Source organism: Chrysochloris asiatica, unplaced genomic scaffold (assembly GCF_000296735.1).
Source record: "Chrysochloris asiatica unplaced genomic scaffold, ChrAsi1.0 scaffold00295, whole genome shotgun sequence".
In the NCBI taxonomy this organism is placed as follows: domain Eukaryota; kingdom Metazoa; phylum Chordata; class Mammalia; order Afrosoricida; family Chrysochloridae; genus Chrysochloris; species Chrysochloris asiatica.
Window position 1 is genome coordinate 2,589,015 of NW_006408813.1, and position 7,091 is coordinate 2,596,105.

The 7,091-nt window shown below is 44.1% G+C and overlaps 1 pseudogene; it reads left to right on the top strand.

Annotated features, from left to right (window-relative positions):
- Nucleotides 1–1,666: 1,666 nt before the first annotated feature.
- On the top strand, nucleotides 1,667–2,788 carry LOC102833223 (annotated as a pseudogene).
- The last annotated feature ends 4,303 nt before the right edge of the window (nucleotides 2,789–7,091 follow it).

Below are 7,091 nucleotides of genomic sequence, written 5' to 3' on the forward strand. Positions count from 1 at the left end.
AACCTCTGGAAGTTCTCTGTCAATGTATGATTGTAGCCGTTTCTGTATTATCTTGAGCAAAACTTTACTTGCTTGAGATATCAAAGAGATTGTCTGGTGATTGGGTCTGAAGATTGGGGCAGGGATAATTGCTAAGGGGCACAAGGGAAATTTGGGGATTGATGGTTAAATGATTGTATTAATTTATTAAAAGCCATACTGTACACTTAAAATAGGTGAATTTATTATTTGTAAATTTCATCTAAATGAAGCTGAAAAATAAGAAAGGAGTAAGCCCTGGGCTAAATGCTGTTGAGGGGACAGAGATGAGTAAGATGTTTCTCGCACCAGGAATGATGATGGAGCATCTCACTTTGGGGATATCTTTTGAGGCTACTGCTTCACTGGATACCAGACTGTCCCATCTTCACATCATTCTGCCAGGACTAATGCACATTGTTTTGAGAAACACAATGAATAAGACTTAGAGCCTGACCTCTAAAAGCTTAGTGAGGGAGATAAAGTAAAGACATAAACGACCAAGGAACCTGTATTTCTCCTATACATACTTGCTCACACAAGATCTTACATTTTTGCAAATTCCTCTACCTTCAGCACGCCTGAGAATTGCTGAGGATGTGCTTCTTAGTTGTAGTTTGGGGCTAAGGGTTTGCTAGGGTTGGTAGAAATTCTGCAGTTCTTCAAGGTCTGTTCTCATACACAAGTATGCTCTCCCTTCACTGCTACTGCTGCATCAGTTGCAAAAAGTCTGTCCCACATTTTCTATATGACTTTGCCAGGTGTTGGAGTTTTTTCCACTGTCCCAACTAGCACAGAAGTTCCTCTCCACCCGTCACTATTGGTCTTCAGAGCATTGTTAGCATTAAATGATACAATATGCTTGTAAATGAAAAACAAGGTCTCTTATTGTTCATTACAGGTCCCTATAATGGCAGTTAGAACCATCCCAGAAGTGCTGCACAAGAAAGCCCTGGCAATCGGCTTCCATAAAGAGTAAAGCTCAGAAAACTCTACAGAGTTTGACAGGACGCATATCAAGAGGCAAGGGTGGGGGCAGCTAAAGATAATAGCTATTATATTGAACCCCAAATCACTGCTTGCCACTTTGGGCTTGTGTTTTGTGCCTGAGTCAGCTCTGCTGTACTTTTTATTATGTCCTTCTTGTAGCATGATTCATCTTCTAAATAGTCTTCATCCCCACACCATCTCTCCAATGTACCAAACATACCTAGTATGTCTGAACCACAGCACGAGCTACAATTTAGGCTCAAGCTAGACTTCACACTGCAAGTAAAGTCTGTGATGATTTGGAGGAAGGAGAGTTCACATCTACCAGGGGGAAGGTTGAGGGATCTGGAAAGAAGTCATGGAAGAGATGGGAGACAGAGAAAGAGCTATAACTATGAGGTGGGCATATATGGGGGGTGGGGTGGGGTGGCCAGTGTGTCTAGAGAGGGAGATGAGGGGGAAGAGTGAGCAGGGCTTCCCTGCCATGGAGCAACTGCAACTCTGTGATTGGGGGTGGGGGGAGCGGGGAGGGAAGAGAGGGGAAAAGGTGATTGGATAATGAGGAGATCCGAATGTGACCAAGAATGCAGGGCGGGACATTCTTTTGTCGCCATGACGACCACAAAGTCACTTGGGTGTTGAACAAAACCAGAGTCCCATGGGTGAACGGTGGCCGACTTTCAGCTGCAAAAAATATGTCACTGGTTCAGAGTCAAGCACTGAACAGTATGATGACGTCTCGATCCTCGAGGGCCGGCTGTTCAAGAGCCAGGGGACCCCGAAGCCCAAATCTCAGGACCCGAAAGGTGCCACGCTAAGGCTAGAAGGCAACAAGAAAACGGTTGGGGATAATTCCGTGAAGGCGAAGGAACCAAAGAAGACCCGTTTCAACTTGGAGAACATCGTAGAGAACGAGTTGGAGGAGAACATTCCCGAAATGAGTCAACTGTCCATCAGCCCCAAGTTGCCGGCGCCCAAAGGAAAGAAGAAGAGGTTGAAGAGGATCTTCCAGTTGGCACGACCCAGGACCAGTGGGCACATCTTGAAATACAGGATGGGCTGCTGCCGGGGGATTGCCTGGATCTCACCTTACACTTCTACCTTGCACTTTTCCCTCTACTGCCCATCCGTATACTGGAAGCAGAGGTTTCTGGAGGACACCACCCTGTCCGTCACCGTGCCGGAAGTGTCCCCGCGAATAGAGGAACTGGCTCAACCTAAAAGGTTCTACTCCGTGTATCGCCACAACAGGCCCAGTCCCATCTGGCCCATCTCCCGGGCCACCTTGGAATACCAAGCATCTGATCGCTTGAAGGCGCTGGCCACCCCCAAGACCCGTAACAACATTTGGAACAGAAACATGTCTGAGGTGTCTCGGGTGTCCAATGTAGCACAGATGGCCATACCTAGCTCACGGATCCTCAACCTGTCAAAGCCCGGGTCTCAAGCCTTCCAGTCGGAAAAGCAGGACCCTGTACCAAAACGGAAAGGGAAGTTCTACGTCTCTGATTACAACCGCCTCCTTCGCCTGGCCACGCCCAAGACCCAGTCCGACAAGTGCGTTCTCGATCGCGACCCTAACTGGCGTGTGTTGGATATTACCAAGAAAGCAGTGGCCAGCCCACGGATAATCTTTCTGGCCAAGCCGAAGGAGCGCAAGGACTTAAATGACAACTCCAAATCCAACCATATTTCCCCTGCTTCCTTGCTGTACAGGGCGTCTCCTCGCATCTTAAAGCTCGCCACCCCCAAAAGCATCACCCAAAAACTGGTCAGCTAGGCTCTGTAAGACACCTGTAAGACACTCTGTGCCGGTAAACACCCCAGTGCATTTCAAACCTGTGTATGTGTTTGTTTCTGGGTGGTTTTGGAGAGGTTGGAATGCAGGGGGCCAAGGCCAAAAGGGGATGGTGAAAGCAATATTAATGTTTATATTTGCATCTAGAAAAATGTTATTTCAAAACCTTGAACCCAAAATAATCTCTATGGCCACCATGTAGCTAAATAGCAAATTTGCTATTTATAAAATAATGTCATGCATAAGTACTGTGCTCCTTTAAAAAATTACCTTCTTGCTATTGTTAGGTGCTGTCGAGTAGGTACTGACTCATAGCAACTTTATGCACAGCAGAATGAAACACTGCCTGGTCCTGTGCCAACCTCACAATCATTGCTACACTTGGGCCCATAGTTGGTGGTGGTGGGGTGTTGTTAAGTGCCGTCGAGTCAGTTCTGACTCATAGTGACCCTGTATAGGGTCTCTGAGGAGCAACTGGTGAGTTTGAACTGCTGACCTTGTGGTTCAAACCAACCTTGTGGTCCAGTGTTTATTCCTCAGCATCATATAGCCTATAAAAACCTGTGGGGCAGTTCTCCTCTGTCACATGGAATCGTTAGGAGTCAAAAAAACTATTCAAATCACCCAACAGCAGCAATTCAGGGGTGATGTGACCAGATCGATCCCAGGGGCCCCAGAGCAAGCCCCCCGCTTCTCTGGACAGCATGGGTTACCAGGTGACATTCTATGGTAGATGTGATGGATATGCCTTAGCTTTAACTATGAAGTCATGGCCTCCATTCAAAGACTGCCTCTCTCAGGAGGACCAGCAGGTACCAGGAAGAAAATATACATATGAGGACTTGTGGCATACTTGGCCCTGAGTGCTCAGATTTTGTGGGCTCCAATAGCAGTGTATGTCACCAGTCGTGTCTCTGTGTAGCCAGGCAGGGCTAACTTGAACCCACCTCTTTCTGGAGTGATGGGGGCTTATTGCTTAAAGGATGCTGAATCCGTTGGCCTGGTACAGGTCCCAGAATCTAGAATTTAAAAACAAAAAAACAAAACAAAACAAAAAAAACATCTCCCAAGGTGATTCCTAATGTTCAGTAAGGTCAGAGAACCAATGTTAAGACTTGAAGATATGCCTAAATCTGCACTAGGGAGTAAAATTATCATTGCTTGGTAAAAAAAGAGACCTGCAACCCCTGGGAATGAGTCAGGACCTTCAAAAGTAAGGTTATGTAGGGATGTAAGTAACCAAACTGATCAAACTACTAAGTGGGTGACTTCTCTTTCTTTTTCACTTTGCTTGTGAAAACATAGCATATGTCAAAAGAGCTATAATCACAGCATTCTTTCTTATTCTTTTCTCAAGGGAAATGTCAAATCACAAGGCACTTCAGGATCACCCTTACAGAACTCGGCATCCCCTAAACACAGGTTCCTTTTTGTTTTGTTTTGTTTTATTGTGAATTATGTGATAGTTTACATGGGAGAACATTAGTTTTACATTCATCCTATCGTATATCGTTTCATTGCCATGGTTACAGTCCCTTCCATGCATCATCAACCAACCAAAGGGTATACACTACAAGCCTGCTCCCCGCCCCTCCCCCAGTCATCAGCACACAGCCCCTCTCCCTCTCTGTGTCTAAAATCCCCACCTGCTCCATCTCTCCACGTCATCATCTCTGCTTCCATCTCAGGCATCACTGCTTCTCTGGTAGGGTCCCGCTCTCCGCTGTTTTCCCTTGATGGTCCCAGGGACCTCCGCTCCTAAACTGAAAAGTTAATCACTCCCCTCCTTGCTACATAACTTCTACCTTTACATTTCCAACCCTCACAATCAATCCTAATAACAATTATTCACTACTGTATCACAAGAAATCTATCTGAATTTCATTTCATCAGCCCCGCCTAGACAGATTGGATACTACTCAGTGGAGATCCTACCTTCCTCCACGCCCTCAGTGTCTACTCTGTGTATGGAGGGGGTGGGAATGATCCTTGCTGTAAAGATTTATTCCCTCTTTTGAGCTACTGCATCCATAAGTGTAGGTCAAATTCATCAAATTTTATCAGATTACTCTTTTTTCCTCATCTTTCTTCTTCTGGTTGAGCTCTGATCATCCAGTCATTCAAGCCAGGTCAAGTGGATATTATCTGCAAGTGTGGGTGTTCTTGTGCATATGCCCTCTCTTCTTATCAGCTGGATGCTTCACTCTCCACTCTAGTCCTCTGAAGCACTGATTCCTTTTCCCTCTCCACCTTAATTACTGAAAACACGTTGGGTCACAGTGTTTACTATCATAGCTTGAAGTTAGACATTTACCTTGTGACCTGAGAGGGAAATTGGGTTCCTGGTGGACTGATCCCTTGTCTATCCTGCTAGGTTGGGGCTATCTAACATTTCATTACTTTTTTTTTTTTTTTTTGGTTTATTTTGTTAGCTGTCACTTGGAAAGAACTTTAAAAGCATGAGTAAAAATGTTCCCCCACTGAGATAAGGAAATAAGGTAGAACAAAGTCATTCCCTTAGAGTTGATTTGTACAGACCCTACGAAACAGAGTAGAACTATACCATTGAGTTTCCAAGGCTATGAATCTTTATGGAAGCAGACTGTCACATTTTTTATCCTGTAGAGCAACTGGTGGGTATGAACCACCAACCTTTCTGTTAGCAATCCAAAGATTAACCACTGCCCCACCAAAACAAAACAACAAAGAAACAAATGGATTCAAATTCATAGCGACCCTATACAGGGTTTCTGAATCTGTAAATCTATATGGGAGGAGACAGCCTCATCTTTCCCCCATAGAGTGACTGGTGGGTTTAAACCACCAACTTTGTGGTTAGCAGTCCAATGCCTAACCCACAGCACCACCGAGGCTCCTTTTATGCACCGCTCAACTTCCACAATCCCCTATCCCAAACCCCTAGGGACCAGTTACATTTCAGAATTCAGAGAATTTTACATTTCCTGAAGATATTATGATATATATATATATATATATATATATATATATACTCTTTATTTCATAGCACTCCTAATGAGGTTTGGAGCAATACTCCTTAAGAAAATACATTAATATTTCTGCAGTGAAGTACATGGATACTCATAAAGTAAGATAGTTAAAATTAGGAAAAGTATGTATCAGTATTGTATCCTTTCATCATACTTCTTTAGCCTGTATGCTGAGCAAATACTCTGAGATGGATTGCATGAAGAAGAACATGGCATCAGGATTGAAGGAAGACTCATTAACAACCTGTGAGATACAGATGATACAGTCTTGTTTGCTGGAAGCCAACAGAACTTAAAGAACTTACTGATGAAAATCACAGACCAGAGTCTTCAGTATGGATTGAAAGAATACAAAAATTCTCACAACTGGACCAACAAACAAGATCATATTAAGTGAAGAGTTGTCAAGAATTTCATTTTACTTGGATCCACAACCAACAGTTATGGAAGTAGCATTCAAGAAACCAAACTATGTGTTTTACCGATCAAATCTGCTGCTTAAAAAAAAACAAACAAAACCTCTTTAAAGTCTTTAAAAGCAAATCACTTTGAGGACTAAGGTGTGCCTGATCTAAATTATGATCTTATCAATGTGTGTAAAAGCTGGACAATGAATAAGGAAGACTTTATTCCTTATTCTTATTCCAAGAGAACTGATGCTTTTGAATTTATAGTGCTTTTGAAGAAGAATATTGAATACAGCATAGAATTCCAGAAGAGCAAACAAATCTATCTTAAAGGAAGTACAGTCAGAATGCTCTTTAGAAGAGAGAATGGTACTGGAGCTTCCCGGACCAGGCAGCTCAGGTAGGGCTCCGGGGAAAACGTGCAGAATCACACATAGGAAACCTCTGTCTAGCAGACAGATAGCCTTTGAACAAACATAAGATCTTATATTTCAACATTCTGAACTCGTTTTTTTTAAAAGATCAAATTGCTGAGGAATTGCAGGCATTTTTGAGCTTTTGCCTGCCTGCACGCGGCTCCCACTTCCACGCCCATGCCGGCGAGTGCCACTGCCCCCTGCAGACCTTGGAATGCAGGACTAGAGCAACCACACTTAGAAGGCTGCATTTCCAGAGAAAAGGAAGCATAAACTAACAAAGCCGAACAAATAGAGAGGGGTATTGGCGCAGATATCAGGAAATTCGGTGTACCCACAATACAGAGAGACTGAGAGAGGCGTCTTTTACGTCATCAAATACAGACACTACCTCCCTGCAGCCATTACCCCCAGCCCTCTACTGCCCCGGCCTAGACCAGCCCTCTGCCAAGCC